At 40.8% G+C, this 21244-nt stretch overlaps 1 protein-coding gene and 1 long non-coding RNA gene across 2 annotated transcripts in view; both read left to right on the plus strand.

Moving 5' to 3' along the window:
- Positions 1 to 21244, plus strand: part of LOC109542289 (LIM/homeobox protein Awh) — a 34733-nt gene that overhangs the window by 4313 nt on the left and 9176 nt on the right. The window lies entirely within an intron of this gene.
- On the plus strand, positions 9494 to 12605 carry LOC125505659. Its single transcript, XR_007282321.1, has 3 exons — positions 9494 to 9569; positions 9631 to 10162; positions 12455 to 12605. It is a non-coding gene; the product is annotated as an uncharacterized LOC125505659 (long non-coding RNA).

The raw sequence follows: 21244 nt of genomic DNA on the forward strand, positions 1-21244 counted from the left end.
TTTTTTTTCGTGGTGCTCACAAAATACGGGTCGAGGCATCAGGCAAATTCCGTCGAGTTCCAAGGTTATCCAGAATTTTAAAAATTGCTAAACTTCCGGCTCAAAAACCAAATTGTAGCCTCTGGCCAGGATCAAATCAATTTTGGAATGGAAGGATCAAACCAATTTTTTATATGGCACTAACAAAATGTGCATCTAGATATAGACGGAATATGGCGTAGTTGCAAGCAAAACGAAATTTTTAGATTTGCCAAACTAAAAAAATCGCCACTTTCAAACCAGCCAATTTTTTTAAAGTTCACTATCAAAGTCCGCGTCCAGACATAAACTGATTTTCTCGGAATTCCAAGTAGAAACTGCATTCTAAAAAATTGCTAAACGTCGGGCTCCAAAACGCAAACAAACGATAAAAAATCACTCAAAAGCTCCTCATCCTGCGCCGAAAAATAACCCAATTATGTAATAAGAGATTAAAGAAAGTTGGGTAATGGTCGCCTATCATGACATACCGGAACCGTTCGCGATCCTCCTCCTCCTCCTCCTCGATTATAAACTCTCAACCTGAAGGTGGAGGGTTTCGAGGCAGGGAGCTTTTGATTGCCGACGCCGGCGACCCGAATGTTCCCGTTTCCGGAACTGATTGTAAACACCCAGCTTGAAATTATCCCTTCGGGGGCGGCTTTTCCGTTTCATCCCATTAATTACAGGGGCCGCACAAGAACTAGTTTTCCTCAAGAAAATCTCAGCCTCATGTTGGCAGTTTTCCTGGATTTCAACACGTATTAGTTGGTTTCGAGTTGCGAACTCGACTCAAACATGCCGCTGCTTTTTTCCAAGTTTCTCAAGAACCATTTGAGCCACATGATTCGTTTTGGCATCGTTGGATAGATAATTGAATCCGATTCAGTGATGCCACATGAGTGAGAAGATTCCAGTCGTTTGGACCCAGAAAGCGAAATTTGAATTTTATACATTGACGCAATCACCAGATAATTTCAATTGGGGAAAAACTGCTAAACAAAACAAAAAATTACATGCTACTTCAGTGATCAATTAGGAAGGAAAAAGATATCTGGAAATTTTTCGTGCAAGGCCTAATTTTTTACTAAAAATAAGTTAAGGTCGAGCCGTTGCAGTGGTCAAGAGCCCACAGCCTATTAATATAAACCGGCCACTTTCATCTGGAAAAAAGTGCTAAACCCCCGATTTCTCCCAACCTAAAAATTAGCGGCTAATTCTACGATCAACTGGGAACCAAAAAGGTCCCTAGGCAGTTTTTCGTGCCGAGCCCCATTTTGGTGCAAAAAAATAAAAGTCGACCTGTTGCAGTGGCCAAGAGCTCAAACCATATAAACCGGACACTTTCAGATGAGAAAAAACTGCTTAACCCGCTATTTTTGCTAAACCAGAAATTACTTGCTAATTCTGTGGGTAATTAGGAACAGAAAATATATCTAGAATTTTTTCCATGCAAAGCCCCATTTCTGAGTAAAAAAATGAAAGTCGATGAAAGCGGATATTTTCAGTTAAAACAATCTGTTTCCCTCGGTGTTTTTAAACCAAAATTCAGCCGTCGCGGTCCTGCAAAAAAAAATGTTATCCGACGTTTCGCAAGCACGAGCGCCTGACATCTTCAGAGTGCTCCTGTGCAAACCCCATCGAATCTGCATTCAGTTTTCACTAATAATCCTTGATTTGGTCTTCACAAATTTTCACTCCTCCTTCGTACCTTCGGATCCCGATAGTTGGGGAACAGGCGCCCCCAGTTTCCCCCCTTTTGATGGGGTCCCCAAAGCGTCGCGACGCTCCCGTTGGTGACGGCGACCCGTCGTCATGGCGACGCGCACAGGAATCGAAAATCAGTCGCAATCCAATAATCCATCGTGTCCAACTTGGGCTCGTTTGTTCCGAACATTGAGACTCGATTTTCTCACGCAAATCGCTGCCCCTAAAAGGTGCACAAGACTGAAGTAAATACGCCCCTATGGGGCCTGCTGATCCGTGACGAATCGGCGTGTCACAATAGGCGCCTCCACCGCAGATAATTCGTCTTCGGATGGATACATTGAGAGTTAATGTGATGTTGCCGAAAGTCACGTGTGTCTTTTTATTAACTGTCCACTAATCGCTTTCATGCGCGCACGTTTCCTACAGGACACTTTTATCGGACATCTGAGGGGGCCGGAACAGGTTCAAGTGCAGTCTTGGAGGAGTGATTGAGGGCGCAAAATCACTCACAGACTTTTTTATGAATCCCGTTCAAAGCGCCTGTTGTTCAAGCAGAACGTTATCTAGTAGTTTAGTAGGAAAGCACAGTAACCTGAAAATCTTCAAAAAATTAGCGCAAGTACGGATTTGAAAATTTTGCTATTTTCAGAAGCCACTTCGCTGCACAACTGAGAACATTTTTATGAAAATCGCCCGGAATTCTGCGTTTTGCCAGCTTCCTTAAAAATCGCTAAATTGATTTTTTCATTCGGGGCCCCGTTTCCTTTACAAATTCGCATCTTCCAATCTAAAGCAAGAAGCCCTCTGCAATTTTTACGATCTTAAGAAGACAAATGGCGGTAAAAACAACCCGAAAATCTCCAACTGCAACCCAGAAATCATCAACTTCCCCGTCCGGGTTAACTGGGGGAGCAGAACCAAGAAACCCCATGTGCATCCGAAACCCCACACCAAAAAAACTCACATATTCCATCCCTAAAACCATCCACCATGCATATACTCCATTCATATCAATTACACCCCAGGTAAACTTCTTGCTCTTTGCACGTTGCGTGGTGCCGCCCCTAGTCGAACAATCCATACAAATCAAATTACCAGAAAACAAACAAAAACAATCGCGAGCTGAAACATCGTGGGCGTGGCGACGATTAGGCTCCGCCTCCGTCGCTATTTGCCTGCGAACTGGCCGGCCAATCAGAGGCCGGCTTTCAGGACCAGATGCGTCTTTCAGCTATTGGGGCTGAGACTGTTGGTCGATCAAGCTAGTTGTTTGAATGGTTCGTAGGTGTGATGGTCATTTGTTTTCGATGTCCGCGCTGATCTGATCTGGTCACAGTGTTTTGGCATCTGAGACGCACCCTTGATACGGTGTGCTGCGTGTGGGTGGGTGGTTTTGTGCAATATCTTCGGCGCAGAAATAGAGAAACTATGGAAATGTGCACGAAATCGAAAAGCAGCTTCTTGGATGGACTGGAAGATAAAGAAATGAAGGTATTTAATGCCTAAGTTGTGCCCAGACCTTCGGGCGCGACACTGGTTTGAACGCGAAAACACTCCAAATTTGTTTAATGATCAGATTTTGACGAAATTCAAGCAGAACAAACGCTTTTGATGTTCAGTTTGTCCCAAGCTATTTGACAGTGACGCAATAATTGTCGTTCTTTTCCTATTGCTTGTGCACAGAGCGAGACGCACATTTGATGCCTTCATCAAATTGCTTCAATTGGTGAAACCATCAAAAAATGTTTTATATGTGATTTCTTGGCAGTTTCTGCGAATTCTCTCCCTCGAAAGTTCTCATTTCGATTTACCCGTACATTTTCGATTTCGCGACAAAAAATCACTCGCACTTTTGGAAAATAACGCCCTGTTCCATTGATTCGGCCCTGGTATATCAGCAAGGTGCGACAAGAACAGACTGATTACCATGGCAACCGACATGTTATTCTCTCTCATGCCCGCAGCCAGACTACGTCAGCTTGCCTACGAGGTGCGATGGAAAGGTTGGCGTTAACTAGTTTGAAAATGTGTTAAAATTTGGGAGTGGCAGCCAAACGACCAGCAAGCAGGTTTCGTGGGCATCGGAAAAAAACCCGCCTTATTATTAAATCATCCACAAATAACACCACGACTTGGGAAAAATATTCATAAAAAACGATGAACACATCAAATCCGCCTAATAAAAGGCCGCATTGTGTCTCGAAAAAGAGTTGAATCTTAAAATATACAGAGTCACAATGAAAAGCTGTCAGTGCGGTGAAGAATGGGCATTCTTAAGGACCCATATGGGTACGGCCCAGATGGACGTCTTTCGACGTGTTGTTTTGGTTTCGTTTCACTGAATGGGCCGAGATGATGATGATGACTGCAAGACGTCCGTCCGGCCGTGTTTATCTTGTTAGAATCGAACGATTCGGTCAAATGTTTTCATGAATACTGAGCAGAGGTTTTTTTTGTAATTTCCCATGGCACTTGAATACTTTGCGCGCTTTAAAATCATTCCATTCTTTGCCATTTCCGTGACCGGTTGATTCGCTGGTGCGATCGTAAATTGGCTCATTAACTTTCAAGGGAAATGAAGGCAAAATGCCCTTTCAACACGCCACTGTTTCCAGTGTTGATTTAATGTTGGGGCGAGTGTGAAAAGTGTTTTTATTTAATGGCAAAATCAAGATCTTTTCAGATAAAAACAGTTTTTTAGTGGAATGTTTGGAGCTCTGAATGGAAAGTTGCAATTTGCAGCGAAATAAATTATTTGCGTCAACAATTTGAAGTTGATAAAGACTCTTTGAACCGAAACGCACAGTATCAAGCAAGTGACGCAAATTTTGCGTCTAAATTTGACTAAATTCGAAATGAGTGAGGAATTTGTCATGAAATTTCAATCTGTTCTCAGTCAATTGTGGACACAAAACCTGAATCAAATGCTTCCTGGAGCAAACGTTTCGGATCTCATATTCACAACAAATGCATCTGCGACAAATGATGATGGTTTGTGAACCGAAACGTCCCTTATAAGGCAAATGATTCGGGTTTTGTGTCAAAATTTGACTAAACGCGGCCTGCAAGTTCGCTCGCTCGATGTTAATGTGATTTTGAAATATTTCAACTGATGATGGCCTGAGAATCGAAACTAAACGTAGTAATTTTTCAGTTTCCTTATACAGTCAGTGTCGTGCCCTAAAGGCTCGGCACAAAAAACGCATTTAATTTAAATTTATATTGAATTGGAGGAAAAAATGCAAAAAATCAGTTTAGTTTTTGAAAATTCAAGTTGGGCAAACTAAATCAAGCAGCGTTTTGAAATTTTAACCACTTTTAGGAGACACTTGAGTCTCCACAATCTGAAAGTTTCACGAAAATTACTCGGAATCCTGAGATTCGCCAGTGCATTAAATGCCGGTCCCAAAAGTAATGATTTTCCAAACCTGCGCTCTCTGTGTTAAAAATTCGCATCCTGCAAACGAAAGCACGCGCCTTTTTGAAATTTTTGCCCTCGTTAGCAGTCACTCTCAGCTAAAGATGTGGCAAGTTTCATCAAAATTCAACAAAATGTTGCTTTTTGCCAGCTTACTGAGTATCGCATTCAAGCTGTGTGTTTTGCCCCAACTGTGCCCTCTCATTAAAAAATTCGTATCTTTCAAACTAAAGCTGCCAACAATTTGAAATTATCACCATTTTTTTAAAACGCTTTGCACTAAAGACGCTGAAATTCGTATCAGAATACAAAAAAAAACACATATCTTGCTAGCTGATTAAAACTCGGTCTTAAAGCGGATGCTTTTACCCAACCGCACGCTTTTTCTTAAAAATTAACATCTTCCAAACTAAGGAAAGTGATGCCTGGAAAATTTTGCCATCTTTAGAAGACACTTTGATCTACACAATCTTAAAGTGTCATAGAAATTTCGCAAATTCCTCATTTTTATTGACTCAATATCGCTCTCAAAGTAAATGTTTTTACCCAACTGCGCTCCTTCTTTCCCTCGTGGTTCGTCCTCTACACTAAACTTTCACTGTCTCTAGAACGCGCTTAAATTTAAAGAAACAGAAACTTCTCTGCAAATTGTCTCGAAAGTTGCGTTTTATCAGATTAGGAAAAATCAAACTGAAAATTGAAGGTTTTGCCTAACTGCGCTCTTTTCTTTAAAAATTCAAATCTTCCAAACCAAAGCGAACAGCAATTTCCAATTTTCTTCATCCTTAGACCCGACGTGGTTTTAAAGATAGGAAAAGCGTCATGAAAATTTCCCGGAATTCTGGGTTTTACGAGTTTTGTAAAAATAAAACGGAAAATTGATGTTTTTTTTGAAGTGCGTCCCTTCCTTTAAAAACTCCCAATTTTCAAACTGTAGCTAATAGCAATTTGCAATTTTCGCCTTCTTTAGAAGACACTTGGGTGTGAAAATAACAAAAGTGTCAAAAAAATCGCCAGGAGTCCTTCATTGTGCCGGCTTCGTAAAACTCGGACTCTAAATTGATGTTTTTATCCAACTGCGTTCTTTGCATTTAAAAATCCGCATCTTCGCAACTAACGCAAATACAGATTTGAAAATTGCACCATCCGTAAACGACACTTGGGGGTAGAGATAGGAAAATTGCCATGAAAATCGCCCAGAATTTTGTGTTTTGCGAGCTTCGTCAACAGCGAATTCCAAATTGATGTTTTAACCCAACTGCCCTCTTGCCTTTAAAAATTCGCATCTTTTAAATTAAAGGCAACAAAGACTTGGAATTTACACCCCCTTTAGCAGACACTTCACTCTGAAAACGGCGAAAGTTTCATAAAAAACCTGCAAAGCGCGGCGATATGCCAGCCAGGATGAAAGTTGGTATTTCTGTTGAACTGGGCGCCCTTCTTTAAGAATTCGCATCTTCAAAACTCACTCAAGCAGCATTTGAAAATTTTGGCTGTGTTGAGAACAAACATGACATGTTATTCTTCAACCGTGATTTTCTCCAGCTGGGTAAAAATCGATTTCAAAATACACATTTTCGGTCAACAGTTTTTTCTCTTTTTCGGTTGAAAAATCGGTCAAAAGGTCGAGCTTTAGAAAATAAAAATAGTTCCAAGCGCGCTTTCACAAGTACGGTAAAAAAATTATTTAGTTTTCGAAATTGTTCAGATCGAAACAACGAATTATTGAAACCCCATGAAAATTTCGCTAAAAGTCAGAACGTCGATGGGATCTAAGGTCTATAAACAACATGTGATGGAAAGTGCACTACCAACGATGTGCTGACTTTAAGACAAAATGTTTATACGTGAATAGAAATTAGCTGGAAATCGACGAGTTTCCAGTTTTGATGCTTCAGTGAAACTCTAGAAATTAATTAGAAAAAAACACGTTTTTTCAATAATCACATTCCACATTCAGTAACCAAAACCGATTGGATTTCGGCGAATTTATGGGAAATTTGAAACAACAATGTTTGTGCTTTGCAACTTTTTGGATGTTTACAATCAGTCGCATTATTGGCAAAAGGTTTGATGGAAAAAAATGATTAATTGGCACACTTTGGCTCACTTCTATCGCGACTAGCAATGGACAGACAATTACATGGTTCTGGTAGAAAATAGGCCAAAAAATCGTTTGCATTCGTTCGATGTAAACAAATACGAGCTTGTCTCAACTGAAATAAGCTAAAAACACATTAAAATAAGAAAAAACTCGTGGTACTCTTTATGTGTTCGAAAATCCTTCCAAATCCCACCGACAGTTGGAAGCTCAGAAATGTCCTGCAGATTGGTTGGTGCTTCGAAAACACCAGCGAAAATTTGCCAGCGAAATATGGAAATAAATCCGAATTCGAGCGGGTACGGCCATGACAGAACCCGAAGAACCCGAGCTTCCGAACAAAGGCCCGGAATGCCGAAGGACCATTTATCAAAAAACGAAAAAATTAAAATAAAAAATCACCGAGAGAGTGTCGGCGACTTTACATCTCACCTCTTATTTCATATCTCTTACCAGACATTATATTTCTTAAATTCGTATATACGACTTTGTTCTTACAAAGCCTTATTGTGGTTTAAGTGATTTATTGATGATATATGAGTGTGGTAAAACTGGCTCTCTTCTCGCTGTCCGCCGGGTTTCCATAGTCGTCGAATGACTTAGAAGACGGTTTTCGGGCTTTTTAATGTGTCATCGAGCACCTTTTCGAATTATTTATCGCTGCCGAAGCCGCATCAATGAGTCCTAACTTGCCCCTAATGGGGCTTCGACGAAAACCCGTATTTATGCTCATCTAGAAAATTCGCCACCAGGATCAGGTTTCAGGCGGTCGCTTAATATTCCCGTCTGTTCCTAACTCATTTTCATGTCAAACACTCCCGGGTGACGTGGCTGCGGCCACGCCCGATCAAATTGAAAATTGAGCGCAGTTTTATGTATCAAAGGGCTCGTTAACGCGCCGCCACTCTTTTTCAGCCCTTTTTGCATTCGTAATTGAGCTCGCATATGCAAAACAGTCTCAATTTATACCAGATACGTTCCCAAAGTAACTAGCTATTCGTTTATTCGAAGCAAAGTGAGCCGAAAGCGATGTGATTACACTTACTACAAACGTTTCGGTTTTCAAACATCATCAGGAATCAATTTGTTGTGCCGAAAAATCTATGAACACGTCGGCCCTTTTTAGGAAATAAACGCAGTTTCAGTCTYGTCCCAAACCCGCTCAGAACAAGCGGTGCTTTGCAAAAAAATGATCTGAAAAAGTATCAATTTTYTTGAAACTTTCAGCATCTTTAGAGTGAAGTGCTGCCTTTGATAGACTGCAATAATTTTCAATTTTTYYTTGCTTTCGTTTGGACGATTTAATTTTTTTGAGGRACGAAGTTCAGCAGGTACTTAGATTAAAATTGCGATAAAAAATGCGAYATTTATTAAGCMTTAAGATAATTATCTTCGGATCTAAGGSAACTGTGATGAAAATKCGAGCCTCYGTAGAGTCAGGTGATTTCTAAAAACCCCGAAAATCGTAAGCTGATATTTTCCTGATTTTGYRAAATCGSAATTTTTAAAGGAACAACKGCAGTTGATCAAAAATATCCCTTTTAAAGCMGATATTTAGGTACTTAGCTGGTAAAAATCAGGATTTGRCGTGGTTTTTATGCACCMATCAGCATCTGTAGAGTCAAACATCTTCTTAAGRTTRTCAAGATTTCGAAAATTTACCTGTATTCGCTTGGTAGTTGCGAATTTTTCAAGGAGGGAACGCAGTTGGGTAAAACCTCCATTTGGAGACCGATATTCACGATGCTGGGAATTGTCTGTTTTCATGGGGATTGTGATGAAACTTTCAGACTATTTACAACGAATTATCGGCTAACGATGGTGAAACTTACGAATCGCTACTTGGGGCCACTTGCAAGTTCTGAATTTTTAAATGAGAGCCCCATTGAGCAAAGCCACCGCTTTTGAKACCGATATTTAACAAACTGTAAACCATCAAGRCTCAGGCAGATTCTCATCAAACTTCCGCCTTATTTAGAGTGAAGTGTATTCCAACAATGGGTAAAATTTCATTTTGCTGCTTGCTTTGGTTTGGAAGATCAAAATTTTTAAAGGGGGGGCTCGCTTTTCGTCAATCATTAATTTTCAGATCGACATTTAATAGGCTGGTAAATGTCAGRATTTTCTGGTGGTTTCTATGAAACTTTCCGCGTTTGTAGRGCCAAGTATCGACTRAACGTGGTGATTTAATTTTTGATTAATAWTTGACAACATTTAAAGTATCTAYTSGCTTTTATTGGGACRAACGGAATTTTTAAAGAAGAGCGCRCAGTTGGRRAAAAACTTCCATTTAGACACCGATGTTTACGAAGCTGGCAAATGGTAATTTTTCATGGTGATTATCATCAAACATTGAGAATATTTAGAGTCGATTGTCTTCTAGAAACAGTGAAACGTTAAACTCACTACTTGCTAGTCCTTGGAAGATGCGAATTTTCAACGAAAGAGCGCTAATGTTTTGAGCCATCGCTTTTGATACTAATATTTGCGAACCTGCCAAAAATTGAGGCTCCCGGAGATTSTCATGAAACTTTCGCCRTATATAGAGTTAAGTGTATTCTAACGATGGGTAAAATTTCATATTGCTGCTTGCATTAGTTTGGGAGATATAAATTTTTAAAAGGGGCGCGCATTTTTTTAGAATCCTTAATTTTCAGATCGACATTTAATAGGCTGGCAATGTCAGAATTGTAGGGTGATTTCTATGAAACTTTCCCCGTTTGTAGAGCCAAGAACCCGCTAAGCGTGGTGAAATTTTAAGTTCCTACTCGCTTTTGTTGGGAAGAACAGAATTTTTTGAAGCAGAGAGCGCAGTTGGGTAAAGCCATCCATTTGGAGACAGATATTTCAACTGTCAAAAATCAGGACGCAAGAAGACTTTCGGCATTTGTAGCGCCGAGTATCTGCTAAACAGGGTAAAAATTTCAAGTTCCTCCTCGATCTATTTTGGAAAAAACCAGTGGTTAAAGGAAACAACGCAGGTGGATAGAAACCTCCATTTTGAAGCCGTTATTTATCGGTTGGGAAGATACGAATTTTTAAAACAGAGAAAACACTTATTAAACTGGCAAAAAAAGAAATTCTGGCCGGTTGTTTTCAGACTTTTTTCCCATGCGAAAAAGGCGAAACGTTGGCGATTTTCCGAAAATACTAGCAGCATCAATCCAGCCCCGACCCGCTCGAAAAACAGCCAAAACGGCTTGACTTCAAGCAAAAAACTGCTGGCAATTTGCCGAAAACCATTTTTACGTCACATAGTTATCGTCTTATAGGTCAAAGCATGTCAATTTAATTGTTCTAATACTGTGGACTCAATTGCTACCGACTGCGCCAATAATTCTGAACATGCCAGCCTTCGGCCTGCGGCTAATAACCAGCACGGATAAATCGAGCGAAAATTGATTGAAATATGCGCCCATTGAAACGCCCCCTGAAATTCGTCGCACCGTGGCGATTTTTCAAAAATCTTCAAGAGAGCACGTGGACAAACCGCTCTGTTCATCATCCGCGTCTCTTTGTGCCCACTCAAGTTTATGACGGCGATGGCGAGCCAACAACCAGAAAAACGAAGACGAAGAGGGATTTACGCGGTTTTGTGTGCCAACTGCCCACCGGTCGTTAAGGGACCGTTTCCCGATTTTTAGGCCTTTTGTGCGAGTGATTTGTTACGTCTGCGATACCACGCGCTCCGAGTCCCTAATGGAAATGGATTTTCCGAAATGCAGCCGCATAATAAACATGTACGCTAAAGCCCACTTAAATGGATCTCTGATCGTCTGATAAACCGATTTGGTTCTCTTTAACATCGACTTTGAGTAGGTATATCGGGGCTTTGTTCATTCAAACACCTTTTCGCACAGTCAAGGGCTCCCTTGTCAACCATTTATTATACCTCAAACGTACAATAAGAGGCTTTTGTCGTCAGCTGAATCCAACAAATAAGTGCGGCAGCCTCTGTGGCGTTTTGCACCCGAAATCCGCCGGTTTTTCCCACTGATTTTTTCCGATAGCGGAATTTTGAAAATCATACAAACCTCTCAATCAACGCAACGTAAATATTATGCATTCTAATCTGGCGTGCACATATTTTGATAGATAATAATGCCGGAACGACTCGACGCGTCCCTAATCTGCCGGACAATTGAAAAGAAAATATTTCAAAGTAAATATTCACAAGTGATCAATACTCGGCAGGTTATTTGTGGTCTTAGCAATACTGAGCTCTACAGTCACATTGATTGAATGTTGACTTTGGCGCATCTTCTCCTCCAATCTCGAGGTTGTTGTTCCATTCATTTTTCTCAAACGTTTCTTATCGTCCCAATGAACATGTTAAAGCTTTGGATTGTTAAAGATTGGATAAAAATGTGAATTCTCCAAACAAGAGCCAACAAAAATCGCACAACAAGAGCATTAAAAATTGTTTAATATGCTGGCACCATGCTACCAAAAGTAACACAATCCAACTAATAAGTCTAGTAGTAGTTTGTGCACATTTTCAATCTAGTTAGTATTAGGTGCCCCCTGTAACAGACGCGATTATTTTTCCTTGGGGTGGCGCTGTAGTGAGAGCGAGACGCACATAGCAAATGACGTCAAAACCGGCCAGTCCTTGTCGCACCATTTCGATATACCGGGGCTAAATAATGCGTTCCTGCTCTTGGATTGGTAATAAGCAAAACTCTAGTTTTGGATGTTGTTATCTAAATTGCAAGGAATTAGTCCWAAGSCGGTTTTAGGTTYAAGRCATTATGGCGYATTTAATATCAAAGCTGTGCAGGATGCAACACACTCYTTTCCTTTAAAAATTAGCAGCTTCCGAACTAMAGCAAGCAGCGCTTCGCAACTTTCACCATTTGTAGAAGACACCTTAKTGTAAAATCCCCAAAAGTATCAAAAGCGTCGCYCAGAGTCCTGATTTTTGCCAACTTAGMATCGRTTCAAAGTGGATGTTTTTATCAAAATGCGCCCTATTTTTTTATATCGCCCGCTCAAAAGTATGAAAAGTAGCAACTTGTAGTTTCCACAACCGTTAGAACACATTTGRCTCTAAAGCTCCCAACAATTTCATAAAAATCGGCCAGAATGTTGAGGTTTGCCAATGTATTAAATAGCGGTCTCCAAATGGCTGTATTAAACCAACTGCGTTCTCCGCTTAAAAAATTCGTAGCTTCCAGCCAAAGCTAGTAGCAACTTGAAATTTTCAGCGTCTACGAACGGATACTTTTCTGGAACAACGCTAGATATTTCACGAAAATCGCCCTCAAACTAGAATTTTTCCAGCGCAACTGAAGCAAACAGCTGGTTGACATTGTCATTGTTTTGAGGAAAAACTTTACCTTCAATTTCGGGGAAGAAAAAAATCACACAAAAAGTAGATGTTGGGTGGCCTAATAAAAATCGCCTTCAAACCGAACGTTTTTATTCAAATTCTGTGAGATTTCTTTAAAAAATCCTGAAAATTTAATCGCACAACAAAAGCATTAAAAATGTTATGCTGGCGCCGTGCCACCGAAAGTAACAAAATCCAACTAATAAGTCCAGTAGTAGTTTGTGCACATTTTCGATCTAGTTAGTATTAGGTGCCCCCTGTAACAGCCGCGATTATTTTTCCTTGGGGTGGCGCTGTAGTAAGAGCGAGACGCACATAGCAAATGACGTCAAAACCGGCCAGTCCTTGTCGCACCATTTCGATATACCGGGGCTAAGCAATGCGTTTTTTCGGTTGAACTCTTAATTAGCAAAACTATACGTTTGCTGATTAGGGATTTCGTTATTTAGATTGAAATAAATTAGTTTTGTTCAAGATTTGCCAATTAAAATTCAACATTTAAGGGCCAATTTGAACATTTGCTGACTCCATTCACACAATTCCAACGGCTGATGTGGTTTGTTCAGAACTGCTCGTTGATGGGAATATGATCCGGACGTTTCGCTAGCACGCACGGTTTTCATCTTCGGAAGTGTGTTCGCTTTTTCAGTGGCCAATAAATCGGGGAAAAGTGCGTAGTGTAAACCGGCAAAGGAGGCTTCAATCGGCATCAGCAGAGACAAAACCAAGCCAGCCTTTAAGGCGATCATGTTTCCGGAACAAATGCAATTCAGTGTCAAAATGATTGTTTGAGACACGAAGTAGGCGCGAAGACATGATTGTTTGTAAATTTTTAAACCTTTTGTCTTAGGCGGTAAACCACTTAGACCAAACCAGACCAGGCCAGGTCATACATATGTAGAATCCCCGATTCTTATGTCATGCGACACACCCTGATAATAGTTTTAAAATATTAACAATTTGGATTAGTCGGCTGAGATGAGGAAGTGAAACGGGCCGCCCAACCGATCGGATCGCGCCCCATATCGGAACAATTCGCACAATGGGCGCCCCTCAAACACAACTTTTACCTCAGTTAATATGATAAATATACACTCACACCCTTGTAAAGTCAATATGTTCAAAGTGCAAAATAATAGAGTGGGCTGGCACAATGGGTGTCATGTCAGGGCGATGTAACGTGCATCTTGGCCTGTTCGAAAACCTGTGTATCAGAGGCGCTCATTCTCCGGCCCCCTTGTTGTATTTTGTGGTCGGTCACAAAAGGGCTTCTGCAGCCCTTACGCGTCATTACACATTAACGGATTTTCGGGGGATTTTTCACGGGTTCCACACCTCACCTTGATGCTGCCAATCGATCATCATTCCATGGACAACGTTTCGGTTATGCGGCACGACCACCAGTCAGCCAGGTTCCAGATGAATATTTTTAACTTTTGGGTTTATGATCGTAGTTTTGTTTGGTCGCAAACAGCAGAAGAAAACTGTCTGGATCTTAAAGGTATTGAGGAAACTATCAGAATCTTCACAGTCAGCCCAGCGTTTTTCGACTAAAGTGTCTACTGGATGGTCGCTCCTTCCAGAGCTCGGGGCGGATCCAGCTTTAAAGTTAAGGGGGAGGGTTATGTAGAAAAAATACAGTCTTCTGTTGTTTATGAAATTAGAAAAATGATCGTCCTTTTGTGCAAGGGTGGCGCAAGATTATTGCAAAATTTCATGTTTCCCGTCCCGTTTTGCATGTTTCTCGGAAGCAAAATGAGCAAAAATGCTCGTTCTTACATCATTTCAGAGATAGCTAAATGGCCTTTATTCGAAGTTTCTCAGGAACCATTCGAGCTACAGATTTCGTTTTGGCATCGTTGGATAGAGAATTGAAAAGTCCATTCAGCCGTAACAACGTTAATGAAGAAATTCGAGCAGTTTTGACCCAGAAAGCGAAATTTGAATATCAGACACTTAGGTGCAAGATTATGCCGAAATTTAATGTTTTCCGTCCCGTTTTTGCTCATTTCGGAGGAAAAATGAGCAAGAACGCTCATTTGTGCATCATCCTAGACAGAAATAAGTGACCTTTTTAGAAAGTGAACCATGTATAAGAAAATTTTGGCAGTTTTCTGAAAAAATGCTTGAATTCAAGAAGTTTTAGAATTGCGTGGTTTTTTTTTAGTTGCAAAATCCACTTGAACATGACGCTGTTTTTTTTTCGAAGTTTCTCAAGAACCATTTGAGCCACAGAATTCGTTTTGACATAGTTGAATAGAGAATTGATAACTCGATTCAGTCGTAACAACGTGAGTGAGGAAATTCGAGTGGTTTTCACCCAGAAAGCGAAAATTGAATATCAGACGCTTAGGTGCAAGATTATGCCAAAATTCCATGTTTTCCGTCCCGTTTTTGCTCATTTCTCGGCGGCAAAATGAGCAAGAACGCTCATTTGTACATCATTCTAGACAGAAATACATGGCCTTTTTAGAAAGTGAACCATGGATAAGAAAATGTTGGCAGTTTTCTCAAAAAATGCTTGAATTCAAGAAATTTTACATTTGCGTGGTTTTTTTGAGTTGCAAAATCCACTTGAACATGACGTTGCTATTTTCGAAGTTTCTCAAGAACCATTCGAGCCACAGAATTCGTTTTGGCATCGTTGGATAGAGAATTGAATCGCCCTTGCCAGAGCTAAGGAATGGAAATTTATGTCGGTTTTGCTGAAATTGCCCAATTTGTTGTGAGAACACTATCCAAGTGTAAAGTGGTGTGGCCAATAAATCAGGGAAAAGTGCCTAGAAAAGTTCCAATTCGAGTCCAAGGAGATTTAGCGGAAAAACTTGTGCAATAATTGCGGCGTCCGCCGCATAAATAAACACACATGTACCCATAATTGATTAAGTAGATAAATCGGCGTCATTACAGGCAAAAAGGCCGGTAGGAATGTCTGCTGGATACCATCGCTGGTCCTGCCACCATTTATCAAAATGCGCTCATATTGTATTTGTACAATAATATTATATACAACACCTGTCATTCACCAGACCTGTGACTTATAGACTTTATTATGTTGGCCGCTGTTGAGGCCGCCGTTTCTTCGATTCATTTCGCCCATTTTTCGTTGGTCGCTTGTTCAGAGGATCAAAATATACATTCCTCATCATGTGCATGCACGGCGGCCCAAAAATTACCGTGCATCAATTTATCTGTATTGGCTGCAGGCGAAATTGGGTGGTTTGAGGCAAGTGCGTGCTGATGTTTGAAAATTCGCATCGTCCAAAGTAAAGCAAGTAGCCAATTGGAATTTTCACCAGCTTTAGAAGACACTTCGGTCTTTAAATGGGGAAAGTTGCACACAAATCGGCTGGAATGCGGATTTTGCAGCCTGGAAAATATTTTTTGAACTGGATGTTCCGAAAAAACGAAAAATCGTATCTTCCAAACTAAACTGAGGCGGAGCTTGAAAGTTTCACTGACTTTAGGCGACGCTTAATTTCAGTGATGCCGAAAGTTTGATGAAAAAGACCCTGAAACTTGATTTTTTCCAGCTTGCTAAACATCAGTCTCAAATGGCGATTTCTGCCCCGGTGCGCCCTTTCCCTAAAAAATTCGCATCGTCTAATCGAAAACAAGCACAAACCTGAAGCTACGGCTGCCTTTAGAAGACCTCCGCCTCTATAAATGCTGACAGCTTCGTGAAGAGCTGTCCAAAATCTGATTTTTGTCAGCTTGATAAATGCCAGCCTCAAATGGATGTTTTCACTCAACTGCGCACGGGTATTAAAAAATTCGCATTTTCCAAACTGAAGCAAGTGGCAACTTGTAATCTTCAGAATCTTAAGAAGATGCCTTACTGCAACGGTGCTGAAAGTTTTATGAAAATAGCCTCAATTACTGATTTTTTAGTATAATTAGGTCGCCAAATAAAAGTTTTGACCCTACTGCGCTCTTTACTTTAAAAACTCGCATTTTACAAACGAATGCAAGTAGCTACTTGAAATCGCTTTCGTTCTAAGAGGAAACTCATGCCTAACGGCGCTGAACGTTTGATAAAAATCGCCCCGAATGCTAATTTTTACCAGCTTACTGAAATTGGGCTCAAAATGGAAGTTTCTATCCAACTGCACTCTGTCCGTTAACCTTTCTGATCTTCCAAAGTAAAGCAACTAGAAATTTGCAATTATTTGCGTCTTTCGAGGAGACTCGATTGTACCGATGCTGAAAGTTTGGTAGTAATAACCTGTGATCCTGATTTTTGCCAGCTGGGTAAACATCAGCCTCAAAATTCGCAGCTTCAGCGAGTTGAAACTCGCGAATCTTTCGAAGGAAAGCAAATAAGGACTTGGAAGTTTCACCAGCTTTAGAAGACTCTTTACGCTATAGATGTGAAAATAGCCCTCAATCCGGAGTTTTGCCTGCGTACTAAATATCAGCCCCACAATGGAAGTTTCCACCCAACTGCGCTCTTTTCGTCCAAAAATCGGATCTTCCAAACTAAGGCACGTATCGACGTTTTGTCTTCAGAATTTTAAGAAAATACTTGAGCCTTATATTGCTTAAAGTTTCCTGAAAATCTCCCTCATTACGGATTTTTGAGTGGTATAATTTGGCCTCAAATGAGTTTCGGCTAAATAGCGCCCATTATTTCAAAAACTCGCAGCTTCCAAACTGATGCAAGTTGCGACTTGAAATCTTCACAGTCTTGAAACAACACTTATCCCCCAAATAGCTTAATTCCTCATGTAAATATTTCTATTATTGATTTTTGCCGGCTTACGAACTATCAGTGGAAAATGCATGTTTCTTGCGGCGCTTTTAACATCAAAAATTCTCATCTTTGCAACGAATGCAAGTAGTAACTTGAAATTTTTACGATAGGTAAAGGACACGTCTCCACTCCAAACATCCTGAAGACTTGTCAAAAATCGCAGGAAATCCTCACAATTGCTCGGTTTGTAAACATCAGTTTCAAAATGAATCATTTCACTCAACCTTTCCATAAAAAACTGACAGCTTCCACTAGGAAACCTTCAGAAAAATGAACATCAAAACAATTGAAGCCAAAAAAAAAAGAAAGTCGCACAAGTAGCCCATTAATGGCAACGATTGTTTCAACTGGTCTGAACAAGTGGACGATCGCTTGATCGTCCACTCGACGATTAGCAACGACTGAACCACTAAGTGCCCTTTAAAACACATTAAAATTCAGGGAGTGTGCAGAGTGAAATACGATCGGATTAGAGCGGCTCAGCCCGAACCCAAAAGGATTACAAATCGCGCCCACTGCGATCCGCGGTCTCAGCACAGCGGGCCCCATTGGGGGGACGACGCTTCAAATTCACCTCGGATTACCATATGGGCATTATGTGTGAAATTTATGGGCTGCAGCCATTCATTGCGAAGGGCTTGACTCTACTTACGGGCGTATTATCATTCAAAAGCAGATCTGGATAGGAAAGTCGGCCTGGATCGACTGGAACTTTTCCTTTCTCTAGGTGTACTAGGTGTATGCTTCATCTGATCTATCTTTACTTTTCTTGCTGTTGCTTTCGCAAAAGTCCTGCTGGGTTGAGCTTGGCAAGTTTATCAACTATCGTTTTCTGCTCCTCATGAAAAATTATGAAGAAAAAACATTTTTATGGCAGCTTTTCCAGAGGTCAAACGCCAATGTGTACTCCGGCCTGGAACATTCGCTTATGATGACTTCTTTGCGCTGTAGAGCAATGTGGGATTTTGACAGCTTTCCAGCTCAATATCAAAACGCTCTATTAAAATGTCAAAAGCGCTCCAACTTTGACGTTTTGGAAGCCAAAAAAGGCCTACTAGACTAGGACTAGGTTTTCCATCGGCTGTCAATTTTCATTAGGAGTTTTGTCATTTGCGGCAAAAATCGCATTTATTGGAAAACGGTTGGTTTTGGCGGGTTGTTGTTAGAATCCTTTTTCGTGAAGAATTAAATTCTCCGCCCGATGATGTCAAAATATATAGGGTGTCCCAGATGAAATAAGCGAGAAATTTTAGTTCAAAGCTACGCAACATTCAAACGTGAGTTTCCGTTCTTTTTGTATGTGTTGGCATTGAAATTCGATTTGTCTTAAGTAGACAAAAGGTTGATTTCGTAAAGTTTTAAATTATACAGAGTGAGTAACCACTGAATCGGTCTACGATTTTTTTGGATTTTGTTCTACATTTTTCCACTCTAATCAGAACGCAGTTTCTTCTTGCGCGCCCACTAAACATTCTTTCAATTGCCCCGTTTTAGGAGGCCGGAAGCACTGGCCTAGTGGCTTTTTGCATAAACTATCAGCTTTCATTGGAATTTTTGTAATTTGCGGGAATAATCGCATTTATTGAAAAAACCGTTGGTTTTGGCGGGTTGCTGTTAGAATCCTTTTTCGTGAAGAATTAAATTCTGCACCCGATAATGTCAAAATATATAGAGTGTCCCAGATGAAATAAGCGAGTAATTTTAGTTCAAAGCTACGCAACTTTCAAACGTGAGTTTCCGTTCTTTTTGTATGTGTTGGCATTGAAATTCGATTTGTCTTAAGGAGACAAAAGGTTGATTTCGTAAAGTTTTAAATTATACAGGGTGAGTARCCMCTGAATCGGTCTACGATTTTWTTGGMTTTTATTCYAYATTTYTCCACTCTAATCAKAAAGCGGTTTCTTCTTGCGCGCCCTGTATAGTTGAAACAAATTTTGCAACGGGGCCCACTAAACGTTCTTTCAATTGCCCCGTTTTAGGAGGCCGGAGGCACTGGCCTAGTGGGTTTTTGCATAAACTATCCGCTTTCGTTAAGAGTTTTGCCATTTGTGGCAAAAATCGCATTTATTGAAAAAACCGGTGGTTTTGCCGGGTTGGTGTTAGAATCCTTTTTCGTGAAGAATTAAATTCTGCGCCCGACGATGTTAAAATGTATAGGGTGTCCCAGATGAAATAAGCGAGTAATTTTAGTTCAAAGCTACGCAACTTTCGAACGTGAGTTTCAGTCTTTTTGTATATGTTGGCATTGAAATTCGATTTGCCTTAAGTAGACAAAAGGTTGTTTTCGTAAAGTTTTAAATTATACAGGGTGAGTAACCACTGAATCGGTTTACGATTTTTTTTAGATTTTGTTCTACATTTTTCCACTCTAATCAGAAAGCGGTTTCCTCTTGGGACGCCCTATATAGTTGAAACAAATTTTGCGACGGGGCCCACTAAACATTATTTCAATTGCCCAGTTTTAGGAGGCCGGAGGCACTGGCCTAGTGGGTTTTTGCATAAACTATCAGCTTTCATTAAGATTTTTGTCATTTGTGGCAAAAATCGCATTTATTGAAAAAACCGATGGTTTTGCCGGGTTGGTGTTAGAATCCTTTTTCGTGAAGAATTAAATTCTGCGCCCGATAATGTCAAAATATATAGTGTCCCAGATGAAATAAGCGAGTAATTTTAGTTTAAAACTAGGCAACTTTCGAACGTGAGTTTCAGTCTTTTTTGTATATGTTGGCAATGTAATTCGATTTGCCTTAAGTAGACAAAAGGTTGTTTTCGTAAAGTTTTAAATTATACAGGGTGGGTAACCACTAAATCGGTCCTACGATTTTTTTCGATGTTGTTCTACATTTTTTTACTCTACTCAGAATCAGAAAGCGGTTTCTTCTTGGGACACCCGGTATAGTTGAAACACATTTTACAGAGTCGCCCACTTAACACTCTTTTGGTTGCCCAATTCCGGTCGGAAAAACTCTCGTTCTTGGTCTTAAGGAGCGATTATTCGTGTTCCAAGTCAGTCTTGGGAGTTTGCCGAACAATCCGCCAGCATTTTAACGTTGAAAATCAGCTCGAATTCTCCTAGTTGGGCGAGTAGAAGCGGACTTTTCTCCGTCCATCAAATTGAATGCCCCATCGATGTCGGCCGGCAATAAAAACATCTTTTAATAAAATAACAAGAGTCAGAGGTCGCATACCGCAGTGTGTGGCATGGACGATCAAACGTCCTCTTTTTTTCCTATCGAGCACAGTACCGCATAGAGAATCAAGTACCCACGTATCCGTGCTATCTTGAATACACCTAATCATGGGATCTTGATAAAATCGGCATTGTGGCCGGGCTTGATTGATTATCGGGACTTTTGTGGCCCTATCACAATATTGAATGGCGGATTTTCTCCCAGCTAGACGGCCGGAGGCTCGGACGATAAATGGGGCCTTTTGCGTAAAATCAGCTGAGCTGGTGGCCGGACCGATGGCCCGACTTGACACCTTTTAATTACAATGTCTTAATGGGGCTCTATCGGTCAGATCGATCGCAGCGATCGTGCGGGCGCCCCGGAACGGCGGTCTTTTGTTTCAGGCCGCCGCCATTGATGTGGGGCCGAGAACCCCCGCGAATTCTGGCCGAGAACCGATAATTTTATTATAGCGGTCAGCGTTAGCCAATTATGGCTCAGCGCGCTCTTTTGTCTCCACTGCCAAGGTGCGAATGGCTGTTGAGAGCGCGTAAACCAGTCAGCCGCCCTTTACTGATAAAGACCCTTTTTTCTTGTCAATGAAAACGGCTTTTGTTTGTCGGTTCAAGTCGCTGTTGGAAAAGGCCCAAGTATCCAGGGAGCTTTTTATGTTTGCGAATAACCATCCATGTTTCGTCCGTTTTTAGCACGGAAAAAATGCGTTTCAATAATGTTCGTCAAA

Source organism: Dendroctonus ponderosae, unplaced genomic scaffold, assembly GCF_020466585.1.
Source record: "Dendroctonus ponderosae isolate FM_Combo_2020 unplaced genomic scaffold, Dpon_F_20191213v2 Dpon_F_20191213_9, whole genome shotgun sequence".
In the NCBI taxonomy this organism is placed as follows: Eukaryota; Metazoa; Arthropoda; class Insecta; order Coleoptera; family Curculionidae; genus Dendroctonus; species Dendroctonus ponderosae.